The following is an 18077-nucleotide window of genomic DNA, read 5'->3' as shown; positions in this document are numbered from 1 at the left end:
ATGGGAGGGAGGGAAGAAGGAAGGAAGGAAGAGAGAGAAAGAGAGAGAGAGAGAGAGAGAGAGAGGAGAGAGAGAGAGAGGAAGGAAGGGAGGGAGGGAGGGAGGGAGAGGGGGGAGAGAGGGGGAGAGGGAAGAGGGGGAGGAAGGGAGAATGGGAGGATGGGGAAGATGGGAGGGAGGGAAGAAGGAAGGAAGGAAGGAAGGAAGGAAGGAAGGAAGGAAGGAAGGAAGGAAGGAAGGAAGGAAGGAAGGAAGGAAGGGAGGGAGGGAGGAAGGGAGGGAGGGAGGGAGGGAGGAACTTTAAGTGTTTACTGAGGATACAAATACAAAAAGGAAGAACTTTTCCTCCCTCTGTCCCTCACCAATCTCATCAAACCCAAAACTGAATAGCTTAACTCTCAAGGAGGTGGGGCATGGTCCCTGGAGGAAATTGGAGAGGAGGGGTTTAAGTAACAGGAAAAGTTAACCATCTACAATTTCCTGATGAATTCCTAAGGAGAAAATATGGTACAATAGAAAGTATCTGATAAAAGTCTTGAGGACCTGAATTCAAATTCCATCTCTGATACGACCTTGTCTTGAGCACTTAATCCTTCCTGGAGCTCAGTTTCTTTATGAAATGAGGGGGTTCATGACATTTGGGGTCCATCCAGTTCAAGATCCATGATACTATAAATGACTGGACAGGATAGGAAACAGGATCTGTGGCCAAACAGACAAAGTCATCCAGATACCAATTTGTTCCACAAAACCTAACCCAGTAATCTGCCCATAAAAGATCCTCAGAAATTACTGAATAAATGAACCAAATGATCTCAACCATTTCTTTGATTTACACCTATTCACTTGTGGTTCAAGTCTGCCAACATCAGCCTCTGTTTCCCCTTCCATTCTGCATACTTCGTTAGTCTGAATTTATGGAATGAATCACAGTTCACAATGGAGGAGGCAATTGAGTTAGTCTTATTTCTTCCTCTTTCAACCATCTGCCTATTCTTGATGGAATATCTACCAGGATAATTCTAAACACATGGATTGAAATAGCCTAATTTTGGCAAGCTGGAAACTCAAACTCCAGGTCACTGACCTTTCTCTCACACTCTCCAGTTGGAAGTTATAGCTCAGTTTCTGAATAGAACTATACAAATGTAGCAATCTCCAAGATCCAAGACTGAGATAGGGCCAAGATAGTTCTTTCCATCTTTCCTGAGTGGAGAATTGAAGACAAAAGACTCTCTTATTTTTTTGCCTGAAAATATGGTATGGTGGAAAATATTGTGCTGGGATTTGGGTGAACTGAATTGTATGCCCTGGCTCTGCCACTAAGTAACTGTACAACTAAGGGCATTTCATCTTTCTGGCTTCACTTTTATTTTTTTAATGGAGGGATTGGACTAGATTATTTCTTAGCAGGAATATGCTAATAAATATTTAACAATCAATTCTTGTGGGATAGTGAGGATGGAAATGTATGTGCAACACACTTAAGTTTTCATTGTTGTTCAGTTGTTTCAGTCATGCCCAACTCTTCAAGACCCTACTTGGGGTTTTCCTGGCAAAGATACTTTTGCCATTTCTTTCTCTAGCTCACTTTTCAGATGGAAACTGAGACAAACAGGTTTACCATATTTCCCCATGTATGATGTACCCTCTTTTGAAAAATTTGGGGTTTAAAAACTGGAAGTATCTTATATAGTGGCTGCAGATTTTTTTACTTGTACTTCCCAATTTTTCATACCTGTGTTTGAGCTCATTATATTTTGTTACCAGTATATTAGGTTACATTTTGCTACATCCTGCCCAGAAATGGCTCAGAAAAGATTTTCATACAATGCTAAATTCAAGTTCAAAGTGATAGTTTGCAAAAGTGAATGGAAATCATGCTGCTGAATGTCAGTGTGGTTCTCTTCCAACTGAGAAAACAATCCTGGAATGACCATGGGAAGAAGAAATCCTACTGAAAAGATTATGGCAGAAGAAGGCCATGAGAGGCAAGTCAGCAAAATGGCCTGAGTTAGAGAGGAAATTGAAAATATGGATTGAAGAGCAAAGGGCCAGTGGAATTCTTGTTTCCACAAAGATGGTTCAGTATGAGGCAAAGAAGAATTTCTGATGAAAAAGAAGTGACTGATTTCAAAGGAGGACCCAATTGTTGCCTCAGGTCCATGAAACAGAATGGACTAAGCATGCGTCCATGCACCAGACTTGCCCAAAAGATGCCTGAAAGCTATGAGCAGAGGTTTTGAATTTCATAATGAATAAAACTTGGGCTCCATAACTTAATGTAATTCATTTTTTTCAAATTTCAGGCCCCAAAATTAAGATTCATCTTATACATGGGAGCATCTTATAATGAGGAAATACAGTAATTGATTTGCCCAGGATCACATAGATACTAAGTATCTGAGGCCAGATTTGCACTCAGTAAAATGAAGCTTCCTGACTTCACCAGATTACTCTATCCATTGCAAAGTCTATACTGTTAACATTTTCTCCATCACTTTCTAAATCTAGACAATCAAAAATAAATTAAACCATAATTAGTGGTCATTATCAATTTCCAAGGTATAAATTCTTAGTGAAAATGTAACAAATTCCTCTCAAGAATTCCACAATAATCCTACCTCCAACCTTCCTTCCACTTTGAAATTTTAATTATTTTTATCTCAATAAAACTGTCTCCTAATCTATTTCCTAAGTATGGATCATTTTCCCTACCCCAGCTCACCAAATAATTTCCTTGATTCATTTCAACAGATCTGGAGGACCTATATTTTCCACAAATGTTCCCTAACTTGGAAAGCATAGTGCTGCCCTCTATTCAATGCCTATTCTACTTAGCAGACTTGACCCATCTGTTGGTACTTCCTGTTAAGTTTCAGGTGATTTAATCTCTATGTTGGTTTAAGAATCCGCTCAAGGATACAAAATTGTATCAAGTTTCAAGACATATCAGTTTCTAAAAAAGCTATGTCAACAGAAGCTTAGAATCATAGTCCAGATAAGGGTTCTTTGAAGAAGGTTAATTCAGTTAAGGTCAGAGACTCATCACTAGAAATTTGACCACTAGATGGTGATTATTTTAACCATGGTGAGTGCCTCCCCTTTCTCCCCGCCCCCCCCACCATGGACAAAAACAAAATGATTTTTAAAGACTTTTAATCCTATGAAGGCTCCTCCTATTTCTGAAGTCAATATTCAGAATGGTGAAAAGGGGACAGAGGGAAATGACCAAAGGGACAATTTCAGTGAAACCTCAGAAGGCATGTATGAATCAATGCAGAATGAAGTGAGCAGAACAAATTAATTTATACAATAACATTGTAAAAAAAACTTTGAAGGACTTAAGAAATTTGATCAATGTATTGTTGTGGAGGGAAAAAATAATTTTTTGTTAATCAAAAACTAAAATTTAATTAAAAAAAATTTAAAATCAAATTAAAAGGAGGAAAGGACAGAGGAATGTTAAGAATCACATAACACTTAGGTCATCAACAAAAAGTGATTTAATTGATGCCCTATTTGGCCTCAGAACTTTAACACTAGTAGTTATGTTACCGTGGGTAAGTCACTGGACACTGACTGTCTCACATCAAGGGCCATGGACCCAGATGACTCCAGGAGGAGAAAGTGAGGCTGGTGACTTTGCACAGCCTCACTTGCTCAAATCCAAATCATGTGCTTGTCATGTTGTCACCTCCCTGATATCATTGTCTTCTTTGAAAATGAAGGATAAACATCATCATTAACATATAACTTTTATCAATTGATGAGGAAGTCAACCAGAAGTTTTCAAAGGGCATACCACATTTTGTTTCAGCTAAATCTACTGTGAATTATATGTAATTTACACTTGCAATCTCTTGCACGTGAGTCTTCCTCAAACTGTTCAAAACCATACTTGTGAATGCATATACATATACAAGTCACCCAACTCTTCCCTTGAGTGCATTAACTTTGTACAGCAAAGAATAATACAGTGTCATGACCATATGGCACGTCTACCAGAGCAAAAAATATATGAAAACCACCAGAAGATATGTTTAATTGGATGAACTGAACCACATCAATATTGACATTCTTGAAATAATGAAACTCACAAACACAAAGATGTTGGAACTAAATCAAAAAAGTGTTCCCTGGCTCTCCTTCAAGAGGCAAAGAAAGAGATAACACAGAAAGTGCTTTGCAAATCTGAGATTACTATATAAATACTAGTTGTTATTATTGTTACTACTATTGTATGCTACTTGATTATCCGGACTGTGGCAGATGAATAATTCCTAAAAAGACCTTGACAAGATCTTCTAAATTCAGTATACATATACCTCAAAAGTCCATGTCTTCAGTGTTAAATAAGGACAGGAAAAGTTGGTGAAAACTATGTTAAAAGTATAACTTGGGATCAATAAATAAAAAAAAATTAGATTAGTATATGACTCAAAAAACTTCATACCTATATATCACATATGCTTTCATCATAAAGCATATTAGAAGTGGTGAGATGTAGGTTCATAAGACCATAAATCTATGACAGGAAGGGACTGGGGGGGGGTCACTTAACCCTTTCATTACATACTATGAAACTGAGGTCCAAGGAGATCAGTTGAATTGCTCGAGTTCACAAGTTAAAAGCATCAGAGACAGAATTTGAACTCATCAACTTGAACCTTCCCAGAGTCAATGACCTTTCCATATGGCACCATCCATGTGGTAATCACCAAATAGAATCACAAGAAATGAAACACCCAAGAAATGACTGGCTATAGACATAGAATTTAGGAGAAGTTCAGAATCAACTCTATGTATAATGAGATCAAAATCTGGGATCAGCAGAAGCCAAAGTAAAAATTATATTAAAGGGAAAATAGAGAAAGAAGAAAAGACATTGCATTTGATAAGAAGCACCAACCAAAACATTTTTAACCAAGATATCTATTCAGATATCTTGGAGGAGGAGGAAGAATAATAAACCTATCCTCTTTTTTCAGAACAGTTTAACCAAGGCAAGAGTCACTAGAACAAAGTGGAAAAAATATCTCAGAAATCAATTCAGTCAGGACACAACTAATCATTTTTGCCAAGTGGACAGACATGGCAGCCACGGTCAGCACCATTCAAACTACACATTCATTTGCAAAACATTACAGAAAAGGACAGAAGGCTAGGAGCAATATCACCTCTCATAATGTTGAAAAGTCAATTGAGGAGAAAATAAGCCTGCAGAGAGCTTGGCATGATATACAGCTAAGCCAGATCATCCTGAGACTATTTGTAGATGAAACAGAAGGAGAAAAAAAAGGAAACAAATTTGCTAGTGCTTCTACAGTAATATTTTCACCAGCAACAATAGCTGAACTGCACATTTGGATTCCATAGTAGTTAAATATCCTGAGAGGTAATTTTCAGTAGTATCACAAATGGATTTTAAGTCAAAGGACCTGAGTTTAAATTCCATGACACTAGCTAAATAACTTATATAGCAAGTCATCTTATCTCTCTGGAGTCCAATTTCTTTATTTGTAACATTAGTCTAAATGATTGATAATATTTTTCTGAGTTTTAAATCTATGACTGCAATAATCTTGGTTAACAGGTGAACTAGCAACCATGAGGAAATAGGAATTGTACTTTAGAAGGTGATATTAGGACCTGGCCAAAATCAGAGGGAAATAATTTGTGATGGAAATGATGCAATTATAAAGTATTCATAATTTGATTTTCAAAAGTATCTTACTGAAAGATTCCAAAGATAGGAAAGATAGCACATGGTGCTTTTACAAAAATTAAAGTGATTGAGAAGTTATCAAGAATTATCATCTCATATACCTGCTTTTCATATTTTTATAATCTTTACAAAAATGGTCTACAGATATATCAAGGGCTTCCTTGATGAAATTATGAGAAGGAAGCATACTTCTAATTTTTATAAAAGAATACATGTTTATGGTAATCACTGTCTGAATACTTTCTCCTACTGCCTACTTTTTTAAAAAAATCTTTCAAAAGCATTTGTCTCATTAGAATAAAATGTATCCCACAGCCTCTCCTTAAGAGGAGAAGATATCTCCTTCACATGTTAAATTTATATGGTACTCTATGAAAGATGTAGTTGTTGGCATAATTTTATTCAATCATCTTCTGATTTTTTGACATCAGGATGCATAAACCAAGGAAACATTTATTTACCAGAAATGGTTGTCAGACAAAAATGACTATTGTCCAGGTTTTGACATGTAGCTGACAGGTAACCCATAAAGTAAATCTGTCAGAATGCTTAAGTGAAAATAGTGCTAGAGAGATGGACATCCTGCTGAACTCAGAATTGAGGAGGAAAAAGAGGTAAGGTTTTGTCATATTTGAGAAATATATAGATCTTTCAATAATACCAAACTGATAGATACCAGAAAAATCTATCCCTTTAATACCAATATTCTTCTGGTGATAATAAATGACAATAATTCTTAAAATACTATAATCTAGGAAAAATCAACCATGAATAAATAAAAAGGCAATCTAAAAAATGCATGATTAGCATGAGCAGGTTGCAGCATATCATCATTGATGACTTGGACACAAAAAATAGCATAAAAGATAATATTAAGGATGTATATAACCAGCTATCTAAAAGGTTCTAATTTGATGATTTCTCATGTTATAGAGGTGACATTGGGTTCATAAAGACTATACCAGCAGAATATAAGCTCTCTCCAGTTTACTAAACTAGAAACAGTATAAATATTGCTATAACAAAGATTAAATCTACCATTCAAAGACCAACTAATCAAATATGGGGAGGTTCATCACCAACAGGCCAGGCACTTTTTTGTATATGGTGACCTAAGAAATAAAGAAAAACTTTTAAATGAACCAAGATCCTCTGTAACCCCTTTTCAATTTAATATTGACCCTTGTGAAATGATGGGAAAGAGACAGTGGTTAGAATCATGGATTTTAGACCTTCAATAAACATAAATTCAAATATCAGGATGCTAAGAGTGAGATCTTTATTCAATGACCCATAGGTGAATATATCCCGGATGAGAAAGAAGTATGGTACAATGGAAAAAGCATCTAATCTGGTGTCAGAGGACTTGGATTTATTCTTGCCTCTGACCCTGTAATGCCTTAAGCCAATCACTCAAATTTTCTTAGTTTCTTCATCTGTAAAATGATGGGTCAGAAGTCTTCTAAGGTTCCCTCTAGCTCTAAATATAAAGTTCTAAGGATTGATCCAAACCAAAATTGATATTCCTGTAAAACAAAATCAGAGGTCAAAAAGAATTTTCTATTAAAATGGAAGGATGACTCATAGGTTCTCCTTGGACAGTTAAATGAAGGAGCTAGCAAAGTTGGCTTCATCTTGTACCCAAAAGCAACAAGAAACAACATTTCATGGGATATTTGGTCATCTCATCTCTAAATGTTCATGATGAGCAAAAGGAAAATACTACCATTAAGATAATTGCTGCTTACATGCCAAATTCTATTGGGAAAGATGAAATGGAAGTGAAATTATATGCAGAACTTGACAATATTCTCAAAGCCAAGTCATTATATATTTTGAGACTCAGGGACTTGAATGTGAAGGTGGGCCAACAGGAGAAGGCTATAAAAACTACACCAGAAAATATGACTCAGGTTTGGGAAGGAAACAAAGTCAAAGGTTTATAGATTACTCAGAAGATTCAAAACTATATAACATCAAATCATTTTTCTAGAGAATTGAAAGACACTGAATATGTCAAGCACCAAATAACATCACAGAACACACCAAACTAACTATATCTTAAGAGACAGTAAACAACTAGTTAATGATGTCATAGTCATATCAAAATCAATTATCTGTAGTCAGGGAAAATATTGTGGCTTTGGACACCAAGCATTGTAAGTTTATGCTTTAGATATCAGGATTATGCTTTGGATATCAGGACAGAGAATAAATCTAATACTCAGGTATTCCTTCTCTTTGTCTACACTGAGATCTCCAAAGTAAGGCTTGGGAATATGCCAGAATAGCTGAAGACATGACTCTTAATCCAAACCTGATCCTTTTACTATATACTCATAATATCAGGAGTCCCATTCCTGGAAGAGAATCTCTTCAGGATGTCCATCTTCATCTAAACCCCACCCTTATCTGGAATACTCCTGATCCTAATTTTTACCTCTCAGAATGCCAACCTTCCTTCAAAACTCAGCTCAAATACTTCCTACTATAAGATACTTTTCAGGGTCCCCCTAGGACACTAGACCCTTTCCCTCTAAGGTCACTTTGCATAGCTTTGTTCATAACTTTTATTTTTCCTATGGATATTCATGGTATCCCACAAAGTACAATAAAACCATACTAAGGCTTTTGGGACACCCCATATATGTTCTCTCTAGAGCAGAATATACATTTGAGGGAAGAGACTATTCTCTATTTTTCTTTGTAGAGCTAATTCTTAGTACAGGATCTACATAAGGATTGATATAATTCTGAGATCTTTAACATCTAACATGTCTCTACCACTTCACAATTATAAAGTGCTTTTCTCACAACTGTGAGATAGACAAGATATCTCTTTTCATGACTATTTTGCAGATGAAGAAAATGGTACTCAAAAAAAAGGTCAAGTAAGTTCCCCAAGATGGCAGAGGTATTAGTAACAGGGATGGAGCTAGAATCAATGTCTTCCAGGAATGGGACTCCTGATATTATTCTGATTCCAAGTTCAGTCTTCCACACTCCCTCCACTAGAAAACCCATTCTCTTTTCTGAGAGGTCACTATATCAATTATTCAGGGGGATTGAAAGGATAAATAAGTGAATGAATCAATGGATGGATGGATGAATGGAAAATAAAGCCCAGGCCTTATACTAAACTCATGCTGCTTTCAGAAAAGTTGTCATCACATGTGTAGTTTGGGTTAGGAATTGAGTCAATCTGTTACTCTTCAACTATAAAAGGAGGGAATTGAACTAGATGATTCCTATAGTTCCTTCTAGCTCTCAAACAATAACCAGGTGATTTAATGGAGAGGCAATGGGTAGAGTAGAAAGACCCATGATTCCAGAATCATGGGACCTGGGGTCAAACCCCATTTCTGATACAGTCTGACAGTGCTGGCCAATCAATCCACAAATATTTAAGTACTTAAGTACATCAGATACTATGTAAGAGAGATACAGAGAGAAGTAAAAGGTGGTCCCTGCCCTCAAAGAGTTTACATTGTAATGGGGGAAACCATATGCAAATAACCATGGAGTTACAAGATATGTACAATATAAGAGGGAAGGGGGAGGAAAGGGAATGTGCCCCTACAAAAGGTAGGACTTGAACAAAGTTAAATCTTGAAGAAAGTCAGAAAAACTGACATTCAGGGGTGAGAAGGGAAAGCATTCCAGGGATAGGGAACAGCCTGGCAAAAGTATAGAGTCTAAAAATGGAATGTTATATGTATATGTGAGGAAAAGCAGGTCAAGCAGTGTGTTCAGATACACAGTATGGAGATGTTTGATGTTTAGAGAGAAGAAAAGTAGAAGACTAGAATGGTAGGTAGGGAATTAGTTGCAAGGGTTTTAAAAACCAAATTGAAGATTTTATATTTTATCCTGGAGATAATAAGGAGCCAGTATAATTTATTAAGTAGGAGCATGGTGTGGTCAGATCTATGCTTTAGAAAAATCGCCTTGGAAGCTGAATGGGTTGGGGTGAGGAGAAACCTGAGTTAGGGAGACCAACTGGAAGTAGACAATAGTCCAGGTGAAAGATGACAAGGCTTGTAGGAAGGATCTTAATTTCCTTATCTGTGAAATGGGATTGGCATGGATGACTTCTGAGATGCCACCAACTCTAGACCTAAACCTCTGATCCCTCCCCCAATTCTTCTCTGGTCAGTTTGAGCTTTACATTCTTCACAAAGGATGTGGGCAATATTCTGTGCCAGAGAAGGAAGGGAGCATTGGCTAAAGATGAAGACATCTAAAGATGGGAAATCCATGTGTTCTCTTTAATGAGAGAAATGTCCTTACAAAGTTGGAAAAATCAAAAACATTTAAGAGGATCAGTTTTTGAACTTTATCTTCTCTCTAATCAAGTGCACACTTACTGTTTATTCCTCTCATTCTCTAAAAGTCAATAATGAAAAGTAGGAAGTTGTCATTCACAGGAATAAAAGAGACTGAATGACTTTCACAGTTCCCAAAGGCTTGGCAGGTTTCATCTCAGAGGATGAGGTGGCTCTCCTCCCTGCCAAAACTAAGTCTACCCCGGTCCTTCAACTCCACTCCCTCTCTTCTGTCTTTGTTTAATTGACCAGGCCTCTCTCCATACCATCATCATTGAGCCAAAGCAGCAAATAATCATGAGGGAGGGACAGAAGAATCATCAGCATCCTTCAAGGGTTAGTCAGGTCAATCACCTCCTAAGCAAAGTCTTTCCTTATATATCCCCTCTTCCAACTAATAAGTTTTCAATATATTCTCCAATTTACCTGCTTGTTACTTAATGGTTCATGTGTATTCCTTCAGCGGGATGCAATTTACTTAAGAGAAATGACTTTTGTTGTTCTTGTTTTTGTAATCCTTTTCTCTCTACCCTTCAGTACTTGGCATCTTTGGGGGGGGGTGGAAGGACTACCCTTGTTTCACTTGTATAGAGGTAGCTACCAATGTAGAAATGCCCTGTACCAATGCAGATCTTGCTCTGCACTTTACAATTTTAATGACTTGTTTAGGATATTTTGTGGTTAAGTGAAAAACCCAGGATTACTGAGTCCAGAATGTGTCTCAAACACAGTATGGTTATCCCTTCCACACTGCAAAAGAAGGTTAGCAGGGTCTATTTTTTATTTCCACATTCATATAAAGCTTTAAAGTTTACAAAACAACTTTTCTCACTACCATTCTATGAGGTAGGTAGTATCTCAAAGCAAAAATCAAAAACCAAACAAACAAAAAAAACTGAGGCTTCCTCTGAGACAGATTAAGTAACTTGCCCAATTAATCAAAGTGTCCAAACTTGTGAAGGGGAAGAGTGCTGTATGGGGAGGTCAACAAAGAGATTGCAGAATAGACTTAAAATCCCAATTCTTCTACTTATCACCTGTGTGATCTTAGGAAAATCTCACAACCTCTCTGGGCCTCAATTTACTCATTTGTAAGATAGAGTTGTAATTAAAACATGGTAGGCACTTAATAAATGTTGATTGACTGATTGACTAGATGAAATGTCCTTGCCAATTCTAAATCTATATCCTATGATCTGAGTCTGGGTTCGACATTCCTGTCCATTTCAGAACTTGACTCCTCAGAGAAAGAGAACATTGTAAGCCATGAGGGAGTATATTATAGCTTAGAAGCTGGAAAGTCAGACTGAGAAACAGGGGTTGTTGATTCTCTTCCTAGAACTGTCTGTGATTTGACCAATGAACATGTAAGTTCTGTGAGTACCTGGAAATGAAATCCTCAGAGCCCAGTCACTGTAATTTTGAAGAAAACTGATTGTACCTTATGATGGTCATCATTTAGAACTAATAATGTTTTCTAAATCCTCTTTTCAACTGAAGACCCATTTAGAAAGACCCATTTTATTGTCCTGCTGCCTAGGAAGACTCTTATCAGTTAGAAACTGGATCAGAGTTCAAAAGACCCTGGCATGGTATGAAGAATGTTTATGAAGAACAGCAGAATAAAGAAAAGAGATGTTTGGGAATCTAGTAAGAGAGGCGTCTAGAAGAAAGCATCTGGGATAACCAAACCATCTAAAGAACAAGATAGGAAATACATCAGATCTCAAGACCTAGGAAGATAACTTCTGATATTACACTCTTTTGATGATGAAAAAGAGCTAACATTTTCCCCTCACTTTTCAGTCTTCAGGCCCAGAGAGGTTGAAAACTATGGTGAAAGAATTTGACACAGGGGTACCCAAATTGCAGCTAGTTGATCCAGTAAATAGTGTGCTAATCATGGAGTCAGGAAGAATCACCTTCCTGAGTTCAAATCTGGTCTCAGACACTTACTTTTTGTGCAACCCAGAAAAAGTCATTTGACTCTGTTTGCCTGATTTCCTCGTTTGTAAAATGAGCTGGAGAAGGAAATGACAAATCCCTCCAGGATCCAAATGGAGTCATAAAAGAGTCAGACATGACAAAATAACAGAATGATAACAACAAAACCCAAAAGAACATTTGAGTTCTAGGAAACTTGAATTTTAGTTCCACTTTTGTCCCTAACTTCTTCACCTTTCAAATGATATGGCTTACCCAGATGATCTCTGGGGTCCTTTTCAGGTCCAACATTCCATTCTTTAAAATGAAAAGAAATTTAATTTTATAATGTACCAGTGGCCTGCAGAAAATTTAAAAAAAAATTATAGAATTTATCAGAGCTTGGAAAGGGAATGGGAAAGGAAACCCATTTGTGTGAAAGGAATTAATTAGTATCTTCAGTTCCAAGGAAGAGAGAACTCAGAGAAAGAATGTTTTCCTGAATAGGAAAAAGTCATAAGGGAGTCATTCTATTGCAGATATATACTTACAGAGAGAAGTTATCTTCCATTCAAAAAAGGTATTTAGATTAGTAAGAAGCTGTCAAAAATTCTTTCCCTAAGAAACTACCAGCAGGACAATCACTCATCTATCATAAGAAAGAACCTACAAAGCCTGAGTTTCTATTTGGAATATATGTGTGTGTGTGTGTGTGTGTGTGTGTGTGTGTGTGTAAAATGAAAAATTCTCCTTAAAACAGAATATGAGAAACTATGGTTATATGAGGTAGTAGTTGAAATTTGAGTGAAACAAAATTTACTTTGTAGCTGTGAAGTTTTATTTCTTCAGATCGTGCTCTAAATTATATTTTCCCCTTAAAGGTACTATTAAAATATTAGTAATTAGTAATCAAGTGGTATAGTGGATAGAGCACTAGCCTTGGAATCAGGAGAATGGGAGTTCTAATCTAGTCTCCGACACTGGCTAATTACTAGCTGTGTGACCTTGAGCAATCCACTTAACCCTGACTACCTCACATTCCTGCCATTTCCAATCATCCTGATTCATATCTGACCACTGGACCCAGATGACTCTGCAGGACAAAGTGAAACTAGTGACTTAGCACAGTACCTCCTTACTCAAATCTAATTCATGTGTTTGTTATGTCATCACCTTTCCTAATGCCATGGTCTTCTTTGAGAATGAAGAACAAATATCAATTACAGGTTGATCATTATTAGATTAGTTTAGTAAATCGTTGTATATTTTAAAGTGACTATCTTATGCTCTATTTCTACTCTCTCTTTGGTGATCAGTTTGGAGAAAGCTTAACAATATGGCATATGTAACCATCAATGAAATAATCCTTTTTTAACCTGGGTACAGCTACCTGAATTGCACATATAGTTCAACCAGTAGACTCTGGAAGACTATCATTACAAAATCAGATATTCAAAATTATGGCAAATACCTCAACTATTGCACTGTAACAGTGGACATTTCAGAGCAGTTAGGCAGTACAGTGCCTAGAGTCATGAAGATTCATCTTCTTGAATTCAGATCCAGCTTTCATCACTTAACTTTGTTTACCTCAATTTTCTCATCTGTAAAATGATCTGGAGAAGGAAATGGTAAACCATTCCAATATCTTTGCCAAGAAGACCTCAAATGGGGTCACAAAAAGTCAGGCACAACTGAAAAGCCACAGGCTGGCATTTATTTATTGTTTTGAGATTTACAAAACACCATTTAAACTTTATTTCACTTGATATTTATAATAACCCTGTGAGGCAAGTACTATTGCTGCTACCCCATTTCAGAAATGAGGAAATTGAGGCTCAGAGGGATGAGTTGGCCATAGTCACACAATTATAAACTGTCAGAACCAGGATTTGAAACTGGCATGAATGTTCTTTCCTGATACAAAATCTAATCCTCCCCACCCCACACTCTACCATGCTTTCTTTCTCCCTACAATAAAGAAATACAACTCAAGTTATCAAGGGAATTATTGACTGGACTGAAATGGCAGGGATGGAAGAGAATGCCCTCTCAGGCAAAAACTTCAAATTTATGTCTTAAAACAAAAACTAATACAAACTAGCTCAGAGTGAAACCAATTCTCAATTGCAAATGTCTGGCCTCTGACCAACTATCCAATGCCAAGACTTTTTAACATGTTCAACAATACCCCTCCTCCTAACCTCTGAAATTCAGATGTGGCCCTCAGTCCAACCCTACAAGGCCAGGTGTTCCTGGGTAGGCAGTTTATACACATTCCTTCCACTTTTCCCCAGGGGAAACATGTGAACAAAGACAAACATGCTGCCAAAAATGATCTTCAAGCCTGACATCAGCATTATCCTTAGCATTTTATGTGTATCTTTCATTAATGCAAAGAAACGAACATGGATGGAGGATCCTGTCCTCTGGGGGTTCCTACCTGGAGAAGGAGTCAGAGAGAGCCAAGGTGAACATTAAGTTTCATGGATAACGATTCACACTCAGAGTAGTGCCTGTAGGAGACAGTGTGCTGGTGTGAATACATTGTGGACCTATAGTGAGATCACACCTCTGCCACTGACCAGTCATTGGCAGAGCCATGGATGAGTTACTGAATCTGACTCTCAGCTTTCTCCCCTATAAAATATAGACTATCCCACAATCTGACCTGTCTCACAAGGATTCTTACACAGTTCAAATGAGATAATGTACATAAACTTTAAAATATTATAAAGTGGAAGATATTATTATTCCACATCTTTGGGATTCATAAGATGAAGTTACAAGCAGATTATTTTCACTAAATCAAGTAAGACTTGCAACAGGGCAAAAAGGAGAAGTAGGGAGGGCTGCATCTGGCAAAAAAGGGAAGATACTTTAATCAAAATTTCCCAAAATGAGACCCCAAAAGCATAGTCTTAGAAAGAGAATCACAGTATAAGGTCATCTCTGAAGGTAGCTCCTGAGGATTCCACTCAGATCATTTGTGACTGCCCAAATGCCCTCTGTATTCAATAGGATGTGGGTTCATAACCTGTTTATTCCATGGCTCCCTAGTCAGAATAATATTTTAGATTTACAAAATAAAATGCACAAAATCACAAATAAAATTAAGATTAGTGAAAATATATCTTTATTCTCATCCTGGTTCCAGATCCCCAGAATCTACTCATGGATCCCTCCCATTATTAAGAACCCCTCCCCCAGAGAGATAGAGCCCCACCTATGCAATGAGGATGGCAGTCACCTAATTATCAACAGTCACCTAATTATCAACAAGGTAGACTGGAAAGGACTCTGAGCAGCAGAGTTTTCTGAGTAGCAGGTAACATTCAAGATCACACCATTCCCAAAGAGTTAACTCCCTCAAGCATACTCACCTGGCCACCCCTGGTGCAATTACTGCTGCTCTTACTTGGTCTCTCCTCCCTCCTACCTTGCCTACAACTAGGTTTAACTCCCACCAGTGAGCAGAAGTGTCTTGCACATATGTATATATGTATATAGGTAGATAGAAAGATAAATGGATGGATGGATGGAAGGCTGGATGAATGGACTGGAGTTGGAAGGAGAGGGTTAATATTAGTCTAGTCAACCTAAAGCTATTTCAACAGTCTGACTTTTTTGAATCAAGGTACAATTTTATTTTATGCATGTATATGTGTAGGTATATAAATATATGTACAGCCAGAGTGCTCCACCTATCATTTATTTGCCATTTTCAACTCCAGTCTCTTTCTACTCCATTTCTTTCTTCAACCTATTGCCTGATTATCATTTCTTATATATACAATACTCATAAATCTTCAATGGTTCCATAATGCCATGAGTAAAAATTCAACGCTTCAGTATGATGCAGTTGCAAATACATACATACATACACACACATTTATATATATGTGTGTGTGTGTGTGTGTGTGTGTGTGTGTGCATGTATTTGCAAAAAATTTTAATTGTTTTATATATGTATATAAAACAATTAAAATTTTTTGGCTACACCTTTGATTTCATAATTGTAGGGAACTCTTGGTGAGGAAACCAGTGCAGATCAACCACTGTTCAGTAAATTATAGCCTTAAGAGTGTTGAGCAGGGGCACTGAAATGTTACATTACTTGGCCAGGCTAACATGGTCAGAATGGGTCAAGTACAGAATATGAACCCAGGCAGACCAGACTCACTGCAAGGTCAGTCCTCTATCCAAAACTCCAGGCTGCCTTCTCAAGTCTTTATTAAATAACTAAAAACAACTGCTTTTTAAAAAATACTTCATTTAAAATGACATACAAGATTGAGATTTAAAGAAATAAACAATGGGGCAAAATTAAATCTTTCCCAGTAAACTTTTGCTATTTCTCTACTCCTAACAGTCACTGACCTTGACAAGAATATTCATGGAAATGAAGAATCTTAAAATTGAAGGGCCTTTGATATTACACTAGTCAAGTCTTTTTCCTAATATCAGAATTTCTATCCCATTCCTGACAGAAATTATTTGCCTCTCCTTACATACTTCCAATGACATGTAGCTCACTATCTTACAAGATTGCTTCCCGATCCCCTACACCCAGTTTTATTTTATTATATTTTATTATATTTTATTTTTAGGTTTTTCTTTAGGTTTTATTTTGCAAGGCAAATGGGGTTAAGTGGCTTGCCTAAAGCCACACAGTTAGGTAATTATTAAGTGTCTGAAGCCAGATTTGAACTCAGGTACTCCTGACTCCAGGGTTGGTGCTCTATCCACTGTGTAACCTAGCCAACCCTACACCCAATTTAAAAAAAATAGCTCCATATCTTAAAGTTTGTTCTTAAAATTTCAATTCACTAGTACTGATTTTGCCTTGAAGAGTTAGTGTCTTCTTCACAATCCTTCAAATACTGAAGGTGGCTAGCATATTTCTGTGTCGTTCTTCTCTTCTGGAAATAAAAATCTTCAGTTCCTTCAGTAGTTCTTTGGGGAAGATGGCTTCACAATCCCTTATCATCATGGGCTCCTTCCTCTGAATATAAGATTCCTCTTATCCCATAGTCTCCAGAGCTGAATACAGTATTCCATGTTGTTTTGACCAACATGGGAAAAAACTATATTCCTGTGATGTGATACTATAATCCTGTTACTGCTGCATTATATTTGTCAATAATCACATCACATTATTAATTTATGTTCAACTTGCAGTCAGCACTCAGATTTTTCTCACCTGTATTGCTTGCTGCCAATTTGGGTCAACCTATCTTTTACTGTAAGTGTAAGTGAATTATTAGACCTAATGACTGGACCTTCCATTTATCCCTCTTATAGTACATATGGCTTCAGTCCAGCCCTTCTGTCTATCATTGTTGTGTTCATCCTTGGTTCTCATATTCATAATGCAACCTATCCCACCCCACTTTGTAGCCCTGAATATTTTGTCAGTGTGTCCTCATCCAATTCATTGCCAAAAATATGGAACCGAACAGGACCAAGGAGATGTGTCACTAGAGTCCTCGCTCCTGAATAACAAGTCATTAATTAATAGACTTTGCATATCATTATTTAAACAGCTACCTAATTGTGTTATCTTCCAGTCACTTTTCCCAGAAAGACCAAATACTTTAGTGAAATCACTCAAAAAGCACTTATAAAGCACCCTACCAAATATCAATTACTAAGCACAAGGAATACATGGAAAAATACTAACTGGTCCCATACATATATTACTATGTGTATTATATAAACAAAGCAGACTCAAGGCAATCTTTAATGAGATTATTTAATGAGATTCATTATCAAGTTCATTTTTCATTTATCTTGATAAATACCTCTTGTTCAGAATGTCATTACTTTCTGCCTGGGCTATTACCAGATCTTCCTCTTAGGTATCTCCAACTGGAGTTTCTCCCCATTTTAATTCCTCCTTCAACCCACTGCCAGATTACTATTTTTCATGGGTAGTGTCCTTCATGACCCTTACCTGCTCAAAAATCTATAATGGTTTCCTATTGCCTACTGATCAAAGTCCAGATTCCTTAGACAGACACTCATAGCCCTCAACAAACTGGTTCCAACCTAGCTGTCCAACTTGACTTTACATTACTCTCTTTAACCTACTCATATTG

At 37.0% G+C, this 18077-nt stretch overlaps 1 protein-coding gene across 9 annotated transcripts in view; it reads right to left on the bottom strand.

The window, feature by feature from the left end:
* Window positions 1-18077, bottom strand: part of KALRN (kalirin RhoGEF kinase) — a 1044937-nt gene that overhangs the window by 718876 nt on the left and 307984 nt on the right. The window lies entirely within an intron of this gene.

This window comes from Macrotis lagotis, chromosome 1 (genome assembly GCF_037893015.1).
Source record: "Macrotis lagotis isolate mMagLag1 chromosome 1, bilby.v1.9.chrom.fasta, whole genome shotgun sequence".
Lineage (NCBI taxonomy): Eukaryota > Metazoa > Chordata > Mammalia > Peramelemorphia > Peramelidae > Macrotis > Macrotis lagotis.
Note: the sequence above shows the minus strand (reverse complement) of the source record. Positions and strands in the feature narration are given on the sequence as shown.